Source organism: Heterodontus francisci, chromosome 13 (genome assembly GCF_036365525.1).
Source record: "Heterodontus francisci isolate sHetFra1 chromosome 13, sHetFra1.hap1, whole genome shotgun sequence".
NCBI lineage: Eukaryota > Metazoa > Chordata > Chondrichthyes > Heterodontiformes > Heterodontidae > Heterodontus > Heterodontus francisci.
In genome coordinates this window covers 89,694,813-89,720,215 of record NC_090383.1, presented here as the reverse complement: position 1 = coordinate 89,720,215, position 25,403 = coordinate 89,694,813, and the positions used below count along the sequence as shown (strand labels likewise).

General features: G+C 43.9%; 1 long non-coding RNA gene across 3 annotated transcripts in view; it reads right to left on the bottom strand.

Annotated features, from left to right (window-relative positions):
• Positions 1 to 25,403, bottom strand: part of LOC137376489 (uncharacterized) — a 200,683-nt gene that overhangs the window by 5,619 nt on the left and 169,661 nt on the right. For all 3 annotated transcript variants that reach the window (XR_010976249.1, XR_010976248.1, XR_010976250.1), the window contains one exon: positions 8,625 to 8,734. This is a non-coding gene — a long non-coding RNA (uncharacterized lncRNA). The remainder of the gene's footprint in view (positions 1 to 8,624; positions 8,735 to 25,403) is intronic.

Here is a 25,403-nt window from a genome sequence, read left to right as displayed (position 1 = left end):
ATTGAGCTTCATTGGAACAGTGTAAGAGGGGAGGGAGTGGTCAGAGTGGGACTGGGACAGAGAATTAAAACAGCAGGCGACCAGAAGCTCAGGGTTGTGCTTGCGGACTGAACGGAGGTGTTCACAAAGTGATCACCCAATCTGCATTTGATCCCCCCAAAATAGGAGACTGCATCGTGAGCAGTGAATACAGTATATTGAATTGAAAGAAATACAAGTAAATCACTGTTTCATCTGGAAGAAATGTCTGGGGCCCTGGACAGAAGGAAGGGAGAGGATAAAAGGGTAGGTGTTGCATCTCCTATGGTTGCACGGGAAGGTGCCGTGAAAAGGGAAGGGGGTATTGGGGGTGTTTGAGGAGTGGACCTAGGTGTCGCGGAGGGAATGGTCCCTTCAGAATGCTGAAACGGAAGGGGCAAGATGTTTTTGGTGATGGCATCACACTGGAGGTGGCAGAAATGGCAGAGGATGATCTGTTGAATTGGAGGCTAGTGAGGTGGAAGGTGAGGACAAGGGGAACCCTATTGTGGTTCTGCGAGTGAGGGGAAGGGATGAGAGCAGAACTGCAGGAAATGGAACAGACATGGTCAAGGGTCCCATCAACTATGGTGGGGGTGAATCCACAGCTGAGGAGAAAGGAAAAGATATTGGGAGCGCTGTTATGGAAGATGGTATCATCAGAACAGATGTGACAGAGAAGGAGAAACTGGGACAATGGAATAAATTCCTTATGGAAAGCAGGATGGGAGGAAGTGTAGTTAAGGTACTTGTGTGGATCACTAGGCTTATAGTGGATACTGGTCGATAGCCTATCCCAAAATATGGATTTAGAGAAGTCGAGGGAGGAGCATAGGAACATAGGAGCAGGAGTAGGCCATTCAGCCCATCGAGCCTGCCTCGCCATTCAATATGATCATGGCTGAACATCCACTTCAATGCTTTTTTCCCACACGATCCTCATATCCCCTTAAGTCATTTGTATTTAGAAATCTGTCAATCTCTGCTTTAAACATACTCAATGACTGAGCTTCCACAGCCCTCTGGGGTAGAAAATTCCAAAGATTCACAACCCTCTGAGTAAAGAAATTTCTCCTCATCTCTGTTCTAAGTGGCTTCCCCCTTATTTTGAAATTGTGTCCCCTGGTTCTAGACTCCCCAACCAGGGGACACATCTTAGCTGCATCTACCCTGTCTATCCCTTTCAGTATTTTGTAGGTTTCAATGAGATCATCTCTCATTCTTCGAAACTCTAGAGAATACAGGCCTAGTTTCCCTAATTTCTTTTCATAGGACAGTCCCGCATCCTGGGAACAAGTCTGGTGAACCTTCGTTGCACTTCCTCTATGGTAATAATATCCTTCCTAAGGTAAGGGGACCAAAGTTGCACACAATACTCCAGGTGCAGTCTAACCAAGATTCTATACAATTGAAGCAAGACGTCACTACTCCTCTACTCAAATCCTCTTGTGATAAAGGCTAACATACCATTAGCCTTCCTAATTGCTTGCTGCACCTGCATGTTAGCTTTCAGTGACTTATTGACAAGGACACTCAGGTCCCTTTGTACATCTACACTCTCTAATCTCTTACCTTTTAAGAAATACTCTGCACATCTGTTCCTCCTACCAAAGTGGATGACCTCACATTTTTCCACATTATAGTCCATCGGCCACGTCTTGCCCACTCACTAAGTCTGTCCAAATCCTCTTGCATCTTCCTCACAACACACATTCCCACCTAGTTTTGTGTCATCCGCGAACTTGGAAATACTATATTTGGTCCCCACATCCAAATCATTGATTTTTATTGTGAACAGCTCGGGCCCAAGTACTGATCCCTCTGGTACCCCCCTAGTCACAGCCTGCCAATGCGAGAATGACAATTTATTCCTACTCTCTGTTTTCTGCCTGTTGACCAAGCTTTAATCCATGCCAGTATATTACCTCCTATCCCACGTGCTTTACTTTTGCTAACCAACTCCTGTGGGGAACTTTAGCAAAGGCCTTCTGAAAATTCAAGTATACCACATCCACCAACTCCCCTTTATCAATTCTGTTAGTAACATCCTCAAAAAACTCCAACAGGTTCATCAAACATGATTTCCCATTCATAAATCCATGTTGACTATACCCAATCAGATCATTATTATCCAAGTGTCCATTTATCACATCCTTTAGAATAGATTCTAGCATTTTCCCAATGACTGATGTAAGGCTAACAGGTCTGTAATTCCCTGTTTTCTCTCTCCCTCCATTCTTAAATAGTGGAGTGACATTTGCAACCTTCCAATCCGCAAGAACCGCTCCAGAATCTATAAAATTTTGGAAGATGCTCACCAATGCATCCATTATCTCCATAGCTGTGAAAGGGAAGAAATGGGCCACGTGAAGGCAAAGAAAGGGTGGAAATTGGAAGTAAAGTTGATGAAATTTTTCAGTTCAATCAAGAACAGGAAATGCCACTGATACAGTTGTCAATGCACCTGAAAAAGAGGTGAGGGAGTGAACCTGAGAACAATGTTCTACATATCCCATAAAAAGGTAGGCGAAGGTAGGGCCATTCGGGTTCCCATAGCAACATCTTTTATTTGGAGGAAGTGAGTGGAGTCAAAGGCGAAGCTGTTGAATGTGAGAACAAGTTCAACCAGTTGGAAGTGGGTGGTGGTGGACGGAGACTGGTTGGGCTTCTGTTCAAGGAAAAAGTCAAGGGCTCTCAGTCTGTCCTGGTGGGGGATGGAGGCGTAAAGGGATTGGATGTCCATGGTGAAAAGGAGAAGGTTAAGGCCAGGAAACTGGAAACAGTTAAAGTGGCGGAGGGCATCTGAAGTATTGGTGATGTAGGTAGGAAGAGATTGGACAAGGAGAGAAAAAATAGAGTTGAGATTAGCATGAATCAGTTCTGTAAGGCAAGAACAGGCTGAAATGATGCATCTACCAGGGCAATCCTGTTTGTGGATCTTGGGAAGGAGGTAGTAATAGAAAGTGTAAGGTTGGAGAACTAAGAGGTTGGAGCGGAGATCTCCAGAGGAGATGATGTCAGTGGCACTCTGGGAAATGATGGCTTGATATTTGTTGGTGGGGTCAGGATCCAAGAGTAGATAGGAGGAGGTGTCAGAAAGTTGGTGTTCAGCTTCCACAAGGTGGATGCTAGTCCGCCAAACAACAACAGTGTCAACCCTTGTCAGCAGGTTTAATGACATTATTACAGTTGGACCTGAGAGAACAGTGCTGCAAGCTCAGAGGGAGGTAGGTTAGGGTGAATGAGGGAAGCAGAGAAATTGAGACCGTTGATGTCACGCCAGCAGATCCCAGTGAAAAGATCTTAATTATGTCCATTAGTGTGGGAATTGCAGTTAATTTGAGTAAACTATATTAGATTCTCAAGCAAACTCATCTGACTTATTTTGGTTAGCAGCAATGGCAGCCTCCAAAAATGATGGGCTACATTTACTTCTGGTCTTCCTAATTTTTCACTTTTGCAAAAGGTCAAGTCAAATATCAGCTACCTCCCAACTTCTCCAGGATTGTCAGCCAGGATTGATGACCAGGGTGCTGGTTTGCTCCTCTACACTATACAGAACTAGGATACAGATCAGTCATGAAATGGAGAGACTATACAGACAGCCAAAAGCATGACATTACAGAGCAAGAACTGCAGGCTATATTTCACAATGAAACACGCGTAGTTACACTTTCTTCCAAAAGTGCTAAATGAATCTAATGTAGTTTACTCAAATTAACTGCAACTGCCACACAAATGGACATAATTGAGAACTTTTCTTTGGGACCTGCTGGTGTGACATCAGCTGTCTCAATTTCTCTGCTTCCCTCACTCATTCTAACCTACCTCCCTCTGAACTTGTAGCACTCCCTTCTCTTAGGTCCATTCCTATCATTGTCGTTAAACCTGCCATGATCTCATTGAATGATGGAACAGGCTCACGGAGGCTGAATGGCCGACTGCTGTTCCTAAATTCTTTGCTTTTACATTGTGAAACATGGCCTTCGGTTCTTGCTCTGTAAGATCATGCTTTTGACTGTCTGTGTAGTCTCTCCGTTTCTCCCAAGAGTTGCACAGTTAACAGCTAGCTTGCCCTACAGAGTGCTGCTATTTATATTAAGTGTCTGTTTCGCTAGATAAGCAGCATTTTCATCGGTGCTTTCTGACTAATCATTTCAGCTGAGTGTTACTTTGAGTGCAGTAAAGTCTCAGAAACACATGTAGCTACACGTTCTTTCAAAAGTGTTAAAAAAAAGAGCAAAAGCCTTAATTCCCATTTAATGCTGGAGGCATCTGTAAGAGGAATTTCAACACCTCATGCGTTTAGAGAGTGGATCTGGTGGGAGAGGCAACTGTATCATCCCTTCCTGCTAAATCTAAATTGCTGTTAATAATGTATACATAGAGAATTACCAGGCAACAATTACTTTCGAACCTATTACATATCATCGTTGTAACCAATTAGTGCATGTAGAGCATGCTGAACGCCTCACAGTTTTCCAGGTCAACATGGTCTAACAATTACCTCTCCCGCCCACCGCATGATTTAGAATCAATGAATAGACAAAGGTCAGCAACACAACAGGGAGTTGAAGAAAAGCACACCTTACTGGCCCATTCATTGTACCTTGAAACAACAGGCTGCAAGCTATTAGGCATTGCCCTGAGAGAGCAACCAGGCTTAGTGTGTCAATGTTGTTTTCTTATGACAATACATCATCTGTCCTTGGGGCTTCTTGTGACATCTTGTTTACCAGGAAAACAGGCTGCCCAAATGCAAAGAAGGCCAGATTAGCGTTTCTAAACTCAACGCTATTAACAGCCTGAGTGCAACCAGTTTTACAAAAATCACAGGACATTGCCTGTTAAGCCATTCTTAACTGCTAAAAGCTACAGTGGAACTGGATAGTTAATGTAAAAATGTATCTGGCATGACAAATGTGAAATGGAAGGGTTGTGAGGCAACTCATGATTGTATTGAAGCAAACGGACCTCCTTTGCACTGTTTGTAATTTTTGACTTGGTGCTGTTTGAAACTGGTAATGTATTTTTTGCAGATTTTTATGAATAAAGTATATTTTGGAAATAAAATAAAAGTTCAGTTTGCTTTTAGTCACTCCCTCTGAAAGCATGTTGATGTTGTAGAATCGCTTCCAATGGAAGTAATTCTATAAAGTAGTGAGTCTGCTTGTGCTCTGAATTCGCTCATTATGGATGGATTTAGTTTAGTTTAGTTTAGAGATACAGCACTGAAACAGGCCCTTCGGCCCACCGAGTCTGTGCCGACCATCAACCACCCATTTATACTAATCCTACACTAATTCCATATTCCTACCACATCCCCACCTGTCCCTATATTTCCCTACCACCTAGGGGCAATTTATAATGGCCAATTTACCTATCAACCTGCAAGTCTTTGGCATGTGGGAGGAAACCGGAGCACCCGGAGAAAGCCCACGCAGACACAGGGAGAACTTGCAAACTCCACACAGGCAGTACCCAGAATTGAACCCGGGTCGCTGGAGCTGTGAGGCTGCGGTGCTAACCACTGCGCCACTGTGCCGCCCGATTTGGAACAACATTGAATCCACTGTGCGCCTGATCTGTGCAATCAGATATTCCAGTTGGATCTTTAAGTTTCTGGCTGTAGATCTTTTCCCTTGTCAGGGAGAGGTCCATATAAGCTTTATTGCCAACTCTCCAGGCACGTACTGGAGTCTCCAAGAACTGAAGCTTAATCTCCTGGATACTGCTGTGAGCAACCAAGGAGAAATACCACAGGGGCATTAAAAAAAATCTGGGTTTTTTCATTTTCTTTGAAGGCTTTTTCTCATTCATCATCAAAATGTTGAAGATCAAGGAAAAAAGCTGAATGACGGTGTTTGATGTTGGACGTGGGATGTCATGCGATGTGACCTTCCCAAACACGTCCAGCCAGAGTTGGCAACCCTGATAAAAGCTGTCAACGTGAAAGCCGTATTGCTGTGCCAGACTTGATGGTCAAGTTCACCAACAGTCAGAACAAAATGGAGGCAAGGTCAGTAGAAAGAAAAATTGGGCAGTGGGTAGAACTGTTCATCCACAACTGACAGTTTTCTGCTTGTGTGCAAAGTGAAAATTACCTTTGGGTCACTCTTTGATACCCATTGTTTTGTTTCTAATTGCTCTTTGCCATCAGTATTTCCATATCTAAGGGTAGATTTTTACCTTGCTGCCCTAGTGCAAAACTGGCATTGCAGAGCAGCTGCTCACCTACTGGAACAGGCGGAATTTTAATTTTCATTGACGTCACGCCCAAGTGGCAAGTTGAAAATCTGTCTCATAATGTTTTTAACTACTATTGAAGATGTTGGAAAGAAAATCTGACACAGAAATAAAGCCCGACATATAGTCACCCCAACAATGCCAGGACAAGAAGGATCCCGGAACAGAAAACTGAAATTCAACTGCACTCTATCCAGTTGGTACTCATTTTACCCAGCAGCTGATTTTCTGCTATATGCTCCAGGCAATGGAGAGCACTAGATTTCATATAAGTGAATGGAACTGCTCTGCTGCTCATGTTAACTGTGCCATTTGATTTTTTTTCCAAAATATACTTTATTCATAAAAATCTGTTAAAAATGCATTACAAAACAGTTCAAAGCAGCACCAAGCTGACATTCCAAAAACTGTAAAGGAAATCAGTTTTCTTCGATATAGGACTGAGTTGCCTCACAACCCTTCCATTCCAGTTTACATGCCACGTACATTTTACAGCAAACCTATATTTGGTGTGTACAGCCTGAGAGGTTTCCCATGGGTCCAGCCCCTCAGTTCACTTTGGTGGGAAGACCTTACACAGTGGTCTTTCCCCATTGAGCCTTTGCAGCGGCTGCCCCAAGCTTTAGTGTGTCTCTCAGCATGTAGTCCTGGACCTTGGAATGTGCCAGTCTGCAACACTCGGTCGTGGACAACTCTTTGCGCTGGAAGACCAGCAAGTTTCAGGCAGACCAAAGAGCGTCTTTCACCGAATTGATGGTCCTCCAGCAGCAGTTGATGTTTATCTCGGTGTGCGTCCCTGGGAACAGCCTGTAGAGCACAGACTCCTGTGTTACAGATCTGCTTGGGATTAACCTCGACAAAAACCACTGCATCTCTTTCCACACCTGCTTTGCAAAGACACATTCCAGAAGGAGGTGGGCAACAGTCTCTTCCCCACCACAGCCATTTGATGAGAACTTTTGCAGCCAAGAAAGTGGATATCCTTAAAACAGACAGGAGCTGTTTTCCCACTGCTACCTGTCTGCTTTAAGTGGCCATGAGCCACTGTTGCCCTGGACTATAAGCTTTGAAAAGAAGTGTGAATTCCTTTTATTCTCATTCCATGTGAAAAGAGAGATTTAGGAAAGGCTACTGAGAGGTAAGGTTATCCTAAATTGCTTTTGTGCTTTTTAAATACAATTTGTGGTAAGGGTAGAAATTGCACAGGTACTGGCCATAATCACTCAATCCTCCTTAGATATGGGGGGAAGGGAAGATGGGGTGGTTGTGCCAAAGGACTGGACAATTGCCAATGTTACACTTTTGTTCAAAAAAGAATATAAGGATAAACCCAGCAACAACAGGCCTTGGTGGTGGGAAGCTTTTAGAAATAAAATCAAAGTTACTTTAAATATCACAACAGAGCAGCAACTCTACAGGATGAGCAGGAAACTATTTAACCTATGTCGCCTCCAGTCCTGAACCAAGGCCACTCCAACCTCTGTCATCAAGCTGCAGTATACTGACAACACTTGCATATGCTCATGCTCAGAGACCGAGCTTCAAACAGTCATTAATGCATTCATGGAGGTGTATGAAAGAATGGGCCTTAAGCTAAACATCCGGAAGACAAAGGTCCTCTACCAACCTGCTCCCGCCGCACAACACTGCCCCCCGACTATCAAGATCCACAGCGAACCACTGGACAATGTGGATCACTTCTCATACTTTGGGAGCCTCCTCTCAGTAAGGGCAGACATTGACGATGAAACTCAGCATCACCTCCAGTGTGCCAGCACAACCTTTGGTCATCTGAGGAAAAGAGTGTTTGATGACAAAGACTTCAAACCTGGCACCAAGCTCATAGTCTACAGGGCTGCAGTGTTACCTGCCCTCCTGTATGCGTCAGAGACGTGGACACTGTACAGCAGACATCTCAAAGCCCTGGGGAGATATCACCAGTGGTGCCTCTGCAAGATCCTGCAAATTCAGTGGCAAGACAGGCACTCCAATATCAGTGTCCTCTCTCAGGCCAACATCTCCAGCATCAAGACACTGGTCATGTCTAGTCAGTTACGCTGGGCGGGCCACATTGTCAGCATGTCTGACACAAGACTCTCAAAACAAGCTTTTTACTCCGAGCAGCATCAATGCAAGAGGCTACCAGGAGGGCAAAGGAAAGGCTACAAGGATGTCCCTAAAGGATACCTGAAAAAATGTGACATCTCCACTGATTCGTGGGATCATGTGGGACCGTCCAAAATGGAGAAGAAGCATCTGCGAAGGGGCCAACCAGTTTGAACAGCGTCAACATGCCCGGGAATGTGCAAGTGCAAACAGCGGAAGCAACATTCAGAAATTCAAGCATCCCATTCACTCACCTCACCAAACACCACCTGTGGCAGAGTGTACGGATTCAGAATTGGACCAGTCACCTAAGGACCCACAACCCTGGAGTGAAAGGAAGCCATCCTTGTTCCTGAGGAACTGCCTAAGAAGAGAAGAGAAATAAAACTAACAGTCACTTGGACAAGTATGGATCAATCAAGGAAAGTCAGTGCAGAGTTGTTAAAGGAAAATTGTATTTAACTAACTTGACTGAGCTTTTGAAGAAGTGGATGAGGGCAATGCAATTGATGTAGTGTACATGGACTTCCAAAAAGTGTTTGATAAAATGCCACATAATGGGCTTGTCCGCAAAATTGAAGCCCATGGAATAAAAGGGAGAGTGGCAGTATGAATACAAAATTGGCCAAAGGACAGGAAACTGGAGGAAGGTATACAGTGGGGTTCCCCAGAGGTGGGTACTAGGACCAATGCTAAACATGATATATATTAATGACTTGGACTTGGATGTACAGGGCACAATTTAACAATTTGCAGATGGCACAAAACTTGGAAGTATAATGAACAGTGGGGAGGATGGTGATAGACTTCAATAGGGCATAAACAGCCTGGTGGAATGGGCGGACAAGTGGCAGATGAAATTTAATACCAAGTCATACATCTTGGTAGGGAGAAAGAGGACAGGCAATATAAACTAAAGGATACAATCTGAAAGGGGAAGAAGAAACAGAGAGACCTGGGGAGTACATATGCACAAGTTGTTGAAGGTGGCAAGGCAGATTGAAAAAGCGGTTAAAAAGCATACCAGATCATGGGTTTTATAAATTGAGCATAGAGTACAAAAGCGAGGAAGTAATGATAAACCTTTATAAAACACTGGAGTATTGTGTCCAATTTGAGGCACTGCACTTTAGGAAGGATATGAATGCCTTGGAGAAGGCGCAGAAAAGATTTATTAGAATGGTGGAGGTAGACTTAAAAATAGCTTTCAGAAAGAAATTAGATAAGTACTTGAAGGGAAAATATTTGCAGCGCTATGGGAAAAGGACAGGGGAGTGGGACTAGCTGGATTGCACTCGCAGAGAGCTGGCCTGCACTCAACGGGCTGAATAGCCTCCTTCTATGCTGTAACCATTCTATGTGTATGATGAGCTGGGTTTAATGGTTTTATTCTTTGGTTTGTGTTGAATTATCTGGTGTTAGCTTCAGTGGTGGTGACAAACCCTTGGGGTAAGAAAGGAAAGAGTTGGCATAGGCTCCCAATCCTGGGTTACCATCCAATGATCCCTGCTGAATAGACAGTGCAAATATGTGAATGCTGAGAGTGGACAAATCAAATTCAGCTACTTTTCTCCCGATAGTCAAATAACCTGCTGACATGCATCATTTAGATTCATATATAATGAACTGGGTAAGGTAACAAGAGAGCTTTCAGCACTTCTGAAACCTTATTTCAGTATGAAGCAGTACTTTCAGGTGAGGCGGGAGAAAAATGGGGGGAATCCAAAAAATAAGAACTGCACTTCTCATGTGTAACATTGTAAGTAGCAATAGTAATTTCAGGAAGCCTATGATTGCACAAACCAAACTGACAATGTAGTACTGTAACATGGAGTGACCTCCATCTGGTCTCTCCCCGAACTGGCTTTTCTTCATGTGTTAGCTCAGACAGTGAGTGTCAGCAGGGAATTTAATCATGGAGGCAGGAGTATTTAGATTAGATTAGAGATACAGCACTGAAACAGGCCCTTCGGCCCACCGAGTCTGTGCCGAACATCAACCACCCATTTATACTAATCCTACACTAATCCCATATTCCTACCAAACATCCCCACCTGTCCCTATATTTCCCTACCACCTACCTATACTAGTGACAATTTATAATGGCCAATTTACCTATCAACCTGCAAGTCTTTTGGCTTGTGGGAGGAAACCGGAGCACTCGGAGAAAACCCACGCAGACACAGGGAGAACTTGCAAACTCCACACAGGCAGTACCCGGAATCGAACCCGGGTCCCTGGAGCTGTGAGGCTGTGGTGCTAACCACTGCGCCACTGTGCCGCCCATTCTTAAGGTATTTGGCAAAAGAACCAGAGGCGAGATGAGGAGAATTTTTTTTTACACAGCGAGTTATCATGATCTGGAATGCACTGCCTGAAAGGGCAATGGAAGCAGATTTAACAATAACTTTCAAAAGTTTATTGGAGATATACATGAAGGGGAAAGATTTGTAGGGCTATGGGAAAAGGGCAGGGAAGTGGGATGAACTGGATAGCTCTACCAATAGGCACAGACACAATGGGCCAAATGGCCTCCTCTACTGTATTATTCTATGATTCTGTTGTCACCCAACACCCACAACCCTGGACTATCCAGCAACAAGTTCACTGAGCAGGGTATGGGAGCAGAACCTTTGGCTGATTCACTTCTCCTTCGCTCCAGCTAATTGTAGCAGCTGTACTTCAACACAGTTTCACTGAACACGGTGCACGCCTGAAGAACAATTGTTCAAAATGTGCGGCAGTGTACCGATAGCACCAATTAAAACAGATTACTTTCTGCTGTGTTTCAACAGATCAAATTAGCCTGGACAATTTCTGTAGATATCAATACTGCTTTAAAACTGCACTCTTTTCTGTGGCAAAATCCCTTCTACCCAATCATACGAGTTGATTTGATGATATTACATTTTATTAAATCATAAAACGCTGAAGCTGATATGTAGCGGACTAGTGGCTGGATGAACTTTAGTGTGTCCTTCATGATGTATGCTTTGTACGTGAGGCAACTGTTGGCTGTTTGGGGTCGGCCAACAGAAAGCACACAGATTTAAGCTGTGAATTTGGCACAGTGCTGCACTTAGGAAGCTGTCTATCTACAGTGTGTTTACTTTTTCTGACGGGCGAGACTGATTAACCACTACAAAATCAATATGAGAGAAAAAAAAACCTACATGCAGACTTCTGTGGGTTTTTTACCCCGTTCTTTCTCCAGGACTATATTCCAGTTGGCTACTGGCAGGGAATAGTTGACTTATTAACTGAAGGTTTTTTTTATAGGCCGGAAGGAAAGAGGTAATATTTTACAGATCTAATAAAACTTTTGTGTCATTCTAGCATTAAAGGGACCGTCTATACCTTTCAAAAAAAACTGGCAGGATACATATTCCAGAATGATCTCAGTCTAAGAGCGCTCCATACACAAGGTTACCAGTGTTCTGTTTAATCAGAGTAAAATGTTGATTTTTTTAAAAATGCTTCGCTGTTTTTTAGCCTCTTAGTTATTGTGATTGAACAATTTTATATTAAATCAAGTTATATCAAGCATCTTCAATAAACTGGGTGCAAATTAATCACGGCAAAAATGTATTTTGACTCTGGGAATATTTTCTAGTTGGCACATTTCCATTATGTTAGAAATGTCAGGCAAAGCATTTTTGTCAATGATTAACGCTGATCAAACAATTTTATAGACTTCTGAAAATCCCCCTTGAGCAGTGCTAATACTGGTTGAAGTTAACTTTGTTGAAATTTCACAGACTATTGGACTAGCGAGTAAAATTTGTATTGAGCAGTTCCACTTTAGCACATGTCCGTGGACTAAAGGTGGATTATCTTCACCTCCCCCACTCTCGAAGCCATGTCTATTGACGCCAATGGAAATGGTTTTAGAGTTTAAAATTTTCCAGGTCCTTTTTTATCTGTTTGCTATTCCCCTCCACCTATTTATCCTGTTCCCCCAAAGGCACTAATTCTTGCTGGGGTAAGTTTCATAGGTGCCAAAATTGCTTCAGCACTTCATATTACCATTAAGTGATCCTTCAGGAAAAGTAAACACATGTGGACATAGATTGGGGACTGGATTTGAATGAATCAATCCACCATTGGGAAGATATCACCACAGCTCACCGCCCTCATATAAAGAATAAGGTGTGGTAATGGACCAGCACTGTAGGACCTGTATCCCAACAAGTGGCAGCATTTTCAGGACAGGACAGGAGAAAAAATAGGAGCAAAAAATATTATATTGGATGGCAGCCCATTCTGTGCAAACCACTGACTGTCACTAATTTTCAAAATAAGAGTCTGCTTTGCAAACTATTTTACCAGATTAAAATAGGCAATCAGTGTAAATGGGTGCCATATGCAGCATTGCATTTAAGAACCATATCTGTAGTTAGTGGATTTGTAGTTTCCTTGTGTTACAACAGAATCCCTGGTTTCCCCAGTTTCTGCTCTCTGCTGCTCTTTTGGAGGTGCTGGACCCATTCTGGGGCACAATCCTAAACTACAGTCTTACCATGTCCAAATGGCCTGGACGGTAAATGTTGCAGACATTTTAACTATAGGAACACCGTAGCTTAGCCGAATTCTATCTTGATAGAATCATAGAATAGTTTCAGCACAGAATGAGGCCAGTTGGCCTGTCATGTCTATGCTGGCTCTCTGCAACAGCAACTGAGCTCATCTCACTCCCCCGCCCTTTCCCTGCAGCCCTGCAATTTTGTTTTATCTTCAGGAGCTTATCCAATTCCCTTTTGAAAGCCATGATTAAATCTGCCTCCACCACACTCTCAGGCAGAACATTCCAGATCCTAACCATTCGCTATGTAAAACAGTTTTTCCTCATGTTGCTGTTGATTCTTTTGCCATTCACCTTGAATCGGTGTCTTTTAGTCCTTGAGCCTTTTGCCAATCGGAACAGTTTCTATCTACTCTGTCTAGACTCCTCATGATTTTGGACACTTCTATCAAATCTCTTCCCAACATTCTCTTTTCTAAGGAGAACATTCCAGCTTCTACAATCTATCCATATAAATGAAATCCCTCATCCCTGGAACCATTCTGCACCCTCTCTAAAGCATGCACATCCTTCCTAAAGTGCTGTGCCTAGAATTGGACACAATACTCCAGTTGAGGTCAAACCAGTGTTTTATAAAGGTTCACCATAAAGCCCTTGCTTTTGTACTCTATGCCTCTATTTATGAAGCCCAGGATTCTGTATGCCTTTTTAACCACTTTCTCAACCTGCCCCGCCACCTTCAGCGAGTTGTACGCATATACACCCAGTTCTCTCTGTTTCTGAACCTATTTCAGAATTGTACCCTTTATTTTGTGTGGCCTCTCCTCGTTCTTCCTCCCAAAATGTACCCCTTCACACTTCTCTACATTAAATTTGATCTGCCTTGTGTCTACCCACTCCACAGCCTATTTCCTCTTGAAGTCTACCATAGTCCTCCTCACAGTTCACGATACTTCCAAGTTTTGTGTCAACTGCAAATTTTTAAATTTGCCCTGTACACCCAAGTCTAAATCATTAATATATATCATTCATTATTCAAATGGGGTGGCAATCAGGAACCCTTGTTGATATCGCACTCCTGACAAACCACCCCACCCCCAACCCCCCCTCTAATCCAGAGCTACTGAGGCCAATTGCAGCACACCTCGCACAGCCTGACTAAAATCAGATAATTCAGTTCAGACCTGGGGTCAAACCTGAAACCTTACTAATTTGTATGGCTCAGCTAATCACTGGATAAATGTGCTGAGCAGCAGTGGACCGAACAGATGGTTTCAATTTTCCATTCTTAGACTGTAGACAAGGCCAGCATTTACACTCTATCCCTAGTTGCCCCAAGCATGAGTGGCTTGATACAACTTGCTAGGTCATTTTAAGAGGGTACTTAAGGGTCAACCATGTTGGCATGGAACTGGAGTTACATTTAAGCCAGACTGGGTATGGACAGTATCGTTCCCCTAAAAAACATTAGAAAACCAGTTGGGTTTTTACAACAATCCAACAGCTTCATGGTGCCAGTATTTTTATTTCTAGATTCTTAAATGTGAATTCAAATTCTCATACTGCTATGATGAGATTTGAACTCACACACAGGGTTATCACATTACTGATTACAAATATGGTTTAAAAAATGTGCAGTGTTTTGGTACACAACACTGTTTTGTAAGGGGCAGCCATTACTATTACTTTGTGTGACGGAGAAGTAGATTTAAAACTTAGGTGCAACAATTGCAAACATCTCCCTCAGTTGTCTAGTGATTCAGGGTCCCCACAATGTTCTATTGAACCTTAAATGGAATTCCCTCCTTAAACCCCTCTGCTTCTCCAACTTCCTCTCTTTCTTTGAGACCCTCCTCAAACCTTAGCTCTTTGACTAAGGGCGGCACAGTGGCGCAGTGGTTAACACTGCAGCCTCACAGCTCCAGCGACCCGGGTTCAATTCTGGGTACTGCCTGTGTGGAGTTTGCAAGTTCTCCCTGTGTCTGCGTGGGTTTTCTCCAGGTGCTCCGGTTTCCTGCCAAAAGACTTTCAGGTTGATAGGTAAATTGGCCATTATAAATTGCCCCTAGTATAGGCAGGTGGTAGGGAAATGTGGGGATGTGGTAGGAATATGGGATTAGTGTAGGATTAGTATAAATGGGTGGTTGATGGTCAGCACAGACTCAGTGGGCCGAAGGACCTGTTTCAGTGCTGTATCACTAACTAACTAAATGTTCTGACTCAGCATCGATTTTTATGAGCATGCCTCATGGAGCAACTTGGGAGGTTTTCCAAGTCAAAGGTGCTTTATAAGTTCAAGTTATTGTTATTGTATTTAAAGGCCAGCAAGGTTGCAGTGTCACTTCCTGTTCTTCACTGGGTTAGCTGATCTCAGTCAGGACAACAGCACGGGTACGCCAATTAGCCTTGTACCACTTGGCTAAGAAGGAAAAAACAATTTGCATAGGGTTTTAATTCTGCTTGGTGTCCAGCGATACCTGCTAGAAAATTATTATGCTTTGAAGAGTGACCATTTGGTGAGGTACTGGGGAGTGCTCAGTGCCCATGGAACTATATCCCAAAAAGCAATTGATGACTTTGGAGAGATGGAGAGGGGAAAGGGACTGTTTTCGAATGAATATGCAAAGTAAACTCTTGTTAACTTTGCAGGTAAAGGTTTAGATACCCTAACTGACATACTGGAATGAATCATAGAATGATTACTGCACTGAAGGAGGCCATTCGGCCTGTTGTGTCTGTGCCAGCTCTCTGCAAGAGCAACTCACCTAGTCCCACCCCCACACCTTTTCCCTCTAGCCCTGAATTTTTTTTCTCCTCAGATAATTATCCAATTCTCTTCTGAAGGCCTCAATTGAATCTGCCTCCACCACACTCTCAGGCAGTGCATTCCAGATCCTAACCACTTGCTGCGGAAAGGTATTTCCTCATGTCACCGTTGCTTCTTTTGCCAATCACCTTATATCGGTGTGCTCTGGTTCTGGATTCTTCCACCAATGGGAACAGTTTCTCCCTATCTGCTCTAACAGGATTCCTGATTTTGAACGCGTCTATCAAATCTCCTCCTAATCTTCTCTTCTCCAAGGAGAAATATAAATGTGGTATCAAAGAAATATGATTATCATTTGTATAACCATATTGTAATTATTTAAAACATGTTCTAATGACTTTAAAGAAAACAATCTTCTTTCGCCTCCTTGTTTCGAGAGACAATGGGTAAGCGCCTAGAGGTGGTCAGTGGTTTGTGGAGCAGTGCCTGGAGTGGCTATAAAGGCCAATTCAGACTCTTCCACAGGTGCTGCAGATAACATTGGTTGTTGGGGCTGTTACACAGTTGGCTCTCTCCTTACACTTCTGTCTCTTTTCCTGCCACTGCTAAGTCTCTTCGACTCGCCTCTCTTTAGCCCCGCATTTATAGCTGTCCGCCAGCTCTGGCGATCACTGGCAACTGACTCCCACGACTTGTGGTCAATGTCGCTGGACTTCATGTCGCATTTGCAGACGTCTTTAAAGCGAAGACATGGACAGCCGGTGGGTCTGATACCAGTGACAAGCTCTCTGTACAATGTGTCCTTGGGAATCCTGCCATCTTCCATGCGGCTCACATGGCCAAGTCATCTCAAGCGCCGCTGGCTCAGTAGGGTGTATATGCTGGGGATGTTGGCCGCCTTGAGGACTTCTGCGTTGGAGATACCGTCCTGCCACCTGATGCCAAGGATTCTCCAGAGACAGCCAAGATGGAATGCGTTGAGACATCGCTCTTGGCTGAGATACATTGTCCAGGCCTCGCTGCAGTAGAGCAAGTCACTGAGGACACAGACTTGATACACGCAGACTTTTGTGTTCCGTGTCTGTGTGCCATTTTCCCACACCCTCTTGGCCAGTCTTTCCCATGCGTGTGTTGATTTCTGCATCGAGAGACAGGTTACTGGTGATAGTTGAGCCTAGGTCAATGAACTCTTCAACCACTTCCAGAGCCTGGCTGCCGATATTGATGGATGGAGCATTACTGACATCCTGTCCCATGATGTTCGTTTTCTTGAGGCTGATGGTTAGGCCAAATTCGTTGCAGGCAGCCGCAAACCTGTCAATGAGTCTCTGCAGACATTCTTCCATGTGGGATGTTAATGCAGCAAGGTCTTTGCTCTAAGACGGGCAAAGTTGAACAACCTGCCATCTGATCTTGTGTGGAGGAAAATTCCTTCTTCTGAAGACTTAAATGCATATGAGAGCAGCAGTGAGAAGAAGCTCCCAAACAGTGTAGGTGCGAGAACACAGCCCTGTTTCACGCCACTCAGGGTAGGAAAGGGGTCTGATAAGGCACCGCTAAGCTGAACTGTGCCTTTTATATTGTCATGGAATGAGGTGATGATACCTAGTAGCTTTGGTGGACACCCGATCTTTGCTAGTAGTCTGAAGAGACCACGTCTGCTGACGAGGTCAAAGGCTTTGGTGAGATCTATGAAGGCAACATAGAGGGGTATCTGCTGTTCACGGCATTTCTCCTGTAGCTGGCGAAGGGAGAACAGCATGTCAATGGTGGATCTCTCTGCTCGAAAGCCGCAATGTGCCTCAGGGTATACACGCTCAGCTAGCCTCGGGAGTCTGTTTATAACGACTCGAGCGAAGACTTTCCCCACTATGCTGAACAGGGAGATTGCATGGTAGTTGTTGCATTCACCGCTGTCACCCTTGTTCTTATAGAGGGTGATATGGGCATTGCGCATGTCCTGTGGTACTGCTCCCTCATCCCAGCACAGGCAAAGCAGTTCATGGAGTGCTCAGAGTATAGCAGGCTTGGCACTCTTGATTATTTCAGGGGTAATGCCACGCTTTCCAGGGGCTTTTCCACTGGCTAGATAATCGATGACATTACTGAGTTCCGATTTTGTTGGCTGTTCGTCCAGCTCATCCATGACTGGCAGAGACTGGGCTGCATTGAGGGCATTATCAGTGACAACATTTTCCCTGGAGTACAGCTCTAGGTAGTGCTCCACCCAGTGGTCCATTTGCTTGCATTGGTCAGTGATCGTGTCCCCTGATTTAGACTTGAGGGGGGGAGGGGGGATCTTCTTGATGGTTGGCCCAAAAGCTCTCTTAATGACATCATACATTCCTCTGATGTTTCCGGTGTCGGAGGCCAGCTGAATACGACTGCATAGCGCCTGGCTGTTCTTTGCGCGGTGCTTCTGGCGGCTTTAAATGCTAAGGATGTTAGCTCGCTGGAGGCTTTCTTGTAGTTCAGCAGTGCAGTGCACTTAGCGGCTATGACTGGCTCCATCTCTTCAGAGTGAGATTGAAACCAGTCTGCATCCTGCTTCTCACATTTGCCAAAGGTGGTCATTGCTGAGTCATAGATGGCATCTCTAATGTGGGCCCACTTGGTCTCTGCATCACCTGTAGGAGTGTTTTGAAGGGCTTTTTCAAGTGAATTAGGAAACTTTCATGACAGCTGTGGGTAAGAAATTCTGTTAGTGTTGATAAAAGAAGACAAAAAACAGAATTTTACTGTTGCTTCTAGGATTTCACACCAAACAGCCATTGGCTTAGAACTAGTCGGAAAAGAAGTGCCAGAGCTGTATTTTTCAAGTAGAGTTTCATTTTTTCCCCCTCTGCTTGGGCAATATCATCTATATGTTTGAGTGTTGATTGTTTCCATAGGGTACTCTGGTAATGGAAAATAAACCTCATCCGCAGACAGCGCAATCTGCAGTCAGCACTTCAGCGGAGGAGGGGAGAAAATTGGAGGGGAAATTTATAATGCTGATTCCTGTTGAGGTAAGTTGGCAACCTCCAATTGCCCAAGGGGTCATTCTGCATGTGTGAGCATTAATAATGAGTGTCAGTCAACTATAGTATTGTGTGTGTGGGGGGGCCAGGAGGGTGGGGGTTGAGGTGGTGGGGGGTGTGAGGAGCAGGGGAGGCATCACAGAAGTTTGATAATGTTTGCACTTGATAAACATATTTGTGCTCTTGCCAGCATTTAGAGACACAGCACTGAAACAGGCCCTTCGGCCCACCGAGTCTGTGCCGACCATCAACCACCCATTTATACTAATCCTACACTAATCCCATATTCCTACCAAACATCCCCACCTGTCCCTACATTTCTCGACCACCTACCTATACTAGCGGCAATTTATAATGGCCAATTTACCTACCAACCTGCAAGTCTTTTGGCTTGTGGGAGGAAACCGGAGCACCCGGAGAAAACCCACGCAGACACAGGGAGAACTTACAAACTCCAAACAGGCAGTACCCAGAATTGAAACCAGGTCGCTGGAGCTGTGAGGCTGCAGTGCTAACCACTGCGCCACTGTGCTGCCCTACTGCGCCACTGTGCAGCTGTAAACGATCACCTGTAAACGATCAGGAACAGAATGTTTGCCAATTTTATGGTTTACCAACTGAGCCAACATGGAGAGCTACATTTACAAAATATTCAATACTGAAAAGGTTGATGCAATTTTTGTTAAATGTTTGTTTTTGGTGTTGCGACTCATTGCAACTTGTGGCAACATTCCCACATATTGAAAAAAAACTGCATTTCATCGACAAGACATTTGAAATCTTCCATCAATTCCTTGATACATGCTCCAATGATATTTCCAACTACTATGTGATATGGGTGCCCTGATACAGATATTCATACAGATCTGACTATAGACAATGAATTTTTGCCATTCTTTAAAATGAGGAACTGAGCTGTTTGACAAAGATACTGTGCATTTTCAGAAGTTAATTTTGATTTGCTTCAAAAGTTAAAATGTAGAATAATATTTACTTCAATCGCTTTACTACAACAGATGGATTGGAACCCTGGTCCCAAATAGAGCAGGTATAGTCTATGGTCTACTATGGTCTATAAAGCACTACAAATGGCCATCTTAACAAACAGTTCTTGACAAACAAGGAGGACATAAAGTTTAATGATCGGAATCAAAACTCCTGAGGGACTCAGCACAGAGCAGGTTAATGAGTGGGTTCATTTGGTACAACTGCTGAGCTGCTAAACACTCTGAGAATCGCTTTGAAGTGAACCGTCAAATATCTAGCAAAGGAAAGCTTTCGACAGAAGGAAAAAGAGCACAGCAAAAGTTGAACTGCCTTGGCACCACACCCTAACACCACGTTTACACCTATTGGCATTTGGCTGGCATCACTCACTACTCAACACAGCTGTTTTAGCCTTGTTGATAGGATGAGTATCAAAGAACAAACAGGCCAATGTGTGACTTCCTAGGGTCTGTAACATAAGCCATCACCCATTTTTAGAGCAGGAATTTTCTTCACAAATTCTCTGCCAATTAGATTTTATAACTTATAGTATACCGACATTTAGGGGAAAAAGCCACTCATTAGGATAGCTTGATTTTAGAAATTATTAAAATATATTATTGAATGAGTTGAGGTTGCAGAAGATATCAAGACACGCGAACTGATTGCTTCTGTAAATTAATTTTAAACCTTATAATAATTAGATGTCCTCCATTTCCTTAAAATAAGTTACACTATGAGACACATTTATATATTTAAAGAGCACGGAACATGTAAGAATGTCCCATGATGACCTTATGGGTCCCCCAAGTTGTATCATAGTAGAAAATGCAGGGTATACACACTACTTCAGATAACACATGGAAAAGGTTAACATTTTAAGCAGAGATCTTTGTTAGAATTATATGTTATGCAAATTGGCCGCTGTGTTTCCTCCATTACAACAGTAACTGCACTTTAAATGTACTCCATTGGTTGTGAAATGCTTTGGGATGTCCTGAGGTCCTGAAAGGCACTATATAAATGGAAGATCTCTCTTTCAACCACATAGACCAGGTTGGGCCCAGGTTTGGTCCTTTGTCTGTGCTGCATTGGTTCTTCTGAGCCATGGCAGCAGGTGGGACAATAGCAATTGGTCCAACAGCTCTACAGTTAGGAAAAGAAAACAAAAAATCACCCAAGATTCCATTTCCGGATTGTTATCCTGTGACCCTTATTGAAAAGTTCATTCAAATGAACATTGGAGGAAAGCAGGAGGTGACTTAGCTGTCCTGTTGTTCTCTCCATGGTCAAATAACCTGACAAAATTCACTGCCAAGTTTTACATGTGAAAAAATAATGACTTGGATGAAGTATGGGAGGATGACGAACACCGTGGAACCAAACCATAACCCAGTGAAATCAGCACCTTCCGCAGTGAAAAAAAATGGGGAGCAAAATGCAAAAAGATAAAACAAGAGCTTCAATGCCATGGATTTCAGATAAATATATACTTAACCGAAGCACAGGATCATAAAGAGCCAAATCATTTCATATTTACTAATGGTGTAGCATCCCTAACCCAAACATAACAATTAAATACCTGTTGATCCAAGTATAAGTAGTACTCAATTATCAATTTTTAAAAACACTCAGCATCTAAATCTAGCTGCTGAGTCTAAATCCAAATTGCTCCTAAAAACATTGATATCTTTTAGAAATATAATTACTTTCATATAAAACAGAGGATTTTATTCAATGTTCTCTGCTGTTTTCTCCACAGATTGAATTGCAGAATGAATGATTAAATGGGCTGTGGCGGAAAAAAAGTTGCCAACTATTTTTTTCTGCAGTTGTTAGAAATCTTGATCCAAGCACAATCCTGATTCAGGCCCAACATTTCTTGGCAAAGAAGTCATGAATTTAACAGAACTGGAATGGACTTTGAGAATTGCTTCTCAGTGTTTTTGCTGGGAGAAAGCACTCTTGGTACCAGCTGGGGTGTACGGTGTCAGCTTTTGTCTACCCTTCCCCCTCCTTGAAGTAAAGGCTGTGCGAGTCCTGAGAACTCAAGAGTGAAACTAGTGACCCTGGTGGGGGGTGCGGACGCAGCTTCATGTGACAGACAGCCCCGGGACTTGAACACAAAACCATAGGTTTGTTGATTTTGCAAAGAGCTTTGCTCAGTGTGCAGAGTTTAATTTTATGCATTTCTCCTTAAATGTGTGGAATCATAAAAGTACATCTCTGTCATATTTTAGTAGCAATTGGCTGGTCATAAAAATAAATCCCCTCTTTGCATTTCAGTAGATGCTCAATCTATGTCTGGCACTGCCATCTTCTGTCGAGGGTTGAAACTGCAGCTTCCAGGTCATGAGGAGAAAAAGGAGGGATTAAAATAATATGGCAGGCCATTCAGCAAAATGGGGAAATTTGTAGAGGAGTTGGGCGGCGTGGGGGCGGAGGGGGTGGTGGGAGGTTGCCAGTGGAGTTTGGTATGTCAGAAATCTGAAAATATATCTATCCTTTTTCGATATGCTCATCAAAGTTGCTTCATCTGACTACCCATTCCACCAATTCCACCATTCGAGTTTCTGCAGAGACAGTGTGGTGCTCAGTCGCCAAGGTTGGAATTTTACAGCCCCAAAACAAGTGGGCTGGTGGTGGTGGTGGAGGGGGTGTGGGGTGGGCATAAAATTGAATGGGGCGGGGCGGGCCGTTCCCAACCCCCTCCTGCCCCCTCTGCAATCTTGCGCAGGGCTGCTGCAACGAGAAATGGCCCGCCCAGCCCAGGCCAATCAAGGCCCTTAAATGGCCAATTAACTGGTACTTAAGGGGCCTCCTCCTGCCGCGGCGGGTAAAACCAGGTGGCCTTCTTGCGGGCTGGGTGCCCTCCTGATCGGGCGAGGCCCTAAAAACTTACCTGTCTTCCGGGGCTGTCCTTCACCTTGCTTGTGATGACTGGGTGTAGTCCCAGCATTGGCCACCGCTGCTGATGGTGCTGCTGGGATTGAGAGCTGCCGGCCGGCTGATTGGCCGTCAGCTCCATTAGGCGGGACTTCCTGCCTTAAGGAGATAGAAGTCCCGCCCAAAACCCATTAAAGGCATGGGGAGTTTAAAATCCCGGCCTGGCTCACCAGGCCCGGCGGAGGCATGCTCACCACCGACTTTTTGGCTGGTGTGCGGGGCCTCCCGCCCAACAAAAGATTCCGGCCCAAGTCTCAGCTCGGTCTGTCCCCATGTTCCTCTAGCTACCACCGCTGAGTATCAGATAGTTAAATATCATATACTGTGATATCAAAGTATCGGATAATGAAATATCAGACAATGAAATTGCAGATTGTGATACTTTTTTTATTTGTTCATGGGTTGTGGGCATCATTGGCAAGCCAAGCAGTTACTGCTCATCCCAAACTGCTCTTGAATTGGTGGTGGTGAGCCACCTTGTCAAACCATTGCAGTCTGTGTGGTATTTTTAGGTGTATCATGTACTTACTGTCTGCCCCATTTTTCACTCCAAAATCTACTCTTGCTATTTGAATTCCTGGACCAAGAAGGGGAACTGCTGATTTGTTCCTAGGCCTATGCCAGTACAGCTCTGTAACTAATTACCAGATGGCTATGCAGGATCCCTGGAATGATTCACCTTCCTTTTCACTCTCCATGAGGAAGCTCAGGATGCCTGCCTGGCGTTTTCCTGTAGAAGGTGATTGCAATTGTTGACCCTACCCTGTGGGGAATTGTGGACACTAGCCCACTTCCTTTCACACTATGGTGCAGCATGCTGGAGCTCTGACACATCATACCACTGTGCAACTGCTTTGCAAAGGTAATTTTCTGTGAGACAGCATCAATGGCAGACAGGCATATACGGTGCAGATCGGTGGGGGACGAGGGGGGAGGGGAAATCAAGTCTCTCCGAGCCTGAGAGTGCAATCGGAATCTGTTTTTTGATTTCCAGTTCAATAATCTCATTATATACTAAGAGTACCTACTTCAACAAGCTTACAAGTGATATAATTGAAAAAAAGGCTCCTCTTGAAAAAGCAGCAAAAATCCACTCATCCAACAGCATAAAGGGCAATGACCAACGATGAGCTTTCAAAGACCTTGTTAGAGCAGACTGTGCTTAACTGGTTCAGGACGTTAGTCTGCTTGAAATGCCTTTTTAAATCACAAGCTACATGCTGAATATGAGGGTGGAGCAGCAATTGAAGTGTTACATCCCAGTATGGTCTAAATACAGTTATTTCAGGCTTATTAATTAAGTCTTGAAATTAATATAATTTGATCTATTGTTCATCTGGCAGCACCTGTGCCCAGGAACATTTGCCCCTCTCTGCATGTTGGTTCAGTGTCAATTTTTGTCTGATTACACCCCTGTGCAGTGCCTTGGGATATTTTGCTACATAGGGCGGCACAGTGGCGCAGTGGTTAGCACCGCAGCCTCACAGCTCCAGCGACCCGGGTTCAATTCTGGGTGCTGCCTGTGTGGAGTTTGTGAGTTCTCCCTGTGACCGCGTGGGTTTTCGCCGGGTGCTCCGGTTTCCTCCCACAGTCAAAGAGTTGCAGGTTGATAGGTAAATTGGCCATTATAAAATTGCCCCTAGTATAGGTAGGTGGTAGGGGAAGGTGGGGATGTGGTAGGAATATGGGATTAGTATAAATGGGTGGTTGATGGTCGGCACAGACTCGGTGGGCCAAAGGGCCTGTTTCAGTGCTGTAACTCTAAATAAATAAAAAATTAAATGTCCTATATAAATGCAAGTTGTTGTCACTTTAGTTGTCCTAGCAACATGTGCATTGCACCAAAAGCAGTTAAAAAGACGACAGACCTATCAAACATTCAGCACAGAAGAAGATAGTTTGGTCCATCTTCCCTGGGCTGATGCTGACTCACAATCCAGCTATTTACTATAATCCCATTCCCTTGTTACTTCTCATTGTCCCCAATATTATTGTTGTTGGTGGCTGTGTTGACCTATGATGCTATAGTTGGACAGTGAGAGGCAAAACTTCAGGTTGCTATTAGCCTTGTGTTGTCGGGCACGTTTATGACCCATGTTATTCTACTGTGAGCATGTGCCTAGGTAATGATCCTGTAGTGCTTGTGTGTGTCTGTGATTACGGGTAGTAAGTGTGTATCAAGATATTAATAGTTAGTATGGTCTAATGTCCTCTTGGCAAGGATGGCCTGTTGCTGTTTTGAAGACTGCATCCATGTATTCTAGTAGTCATGTGTTCATGTACACTAACTGTCTAATAGCAAGCATAGGTTCAATCCCAAATTATTTTGTGATTTAGCTTCCTATAGCTTTGGTTGTGAATACAACCCAACCCTCCTAAAAAGATTAACTTGCTGAATGTAAAAATTACCCGTGATCAACCACATATTATTCTCTGTGGATAATGTAGAACAATGTTGCCAACAAGGTTAATAGCATTTTGTGAATCTCATCCCAATGATGGAATTACGTGCTACCAAATAGCACAGACAAATATGCTTGTTCTCCTTTTTTTTGAATAATTTTCTGCAGCCTTGTTCTTTCCTGAAGGTGTTTACTCCTTGCTGTAGTATGGTCTCATGGGCACCAGTCACCAATGTTTCCTTTAAGCTGCGCAGACACACAGCGGCTCAGAAACCCGCAAGGCCACTCACAAGTTGTCCCCTTTAAGGTACTGTGCATGCGGCCAGGCAAATAAATTTAAAGGTACTGCGCACAACAAAAAAAAATTAGAGGGGTTGTTGCCAGTTGCC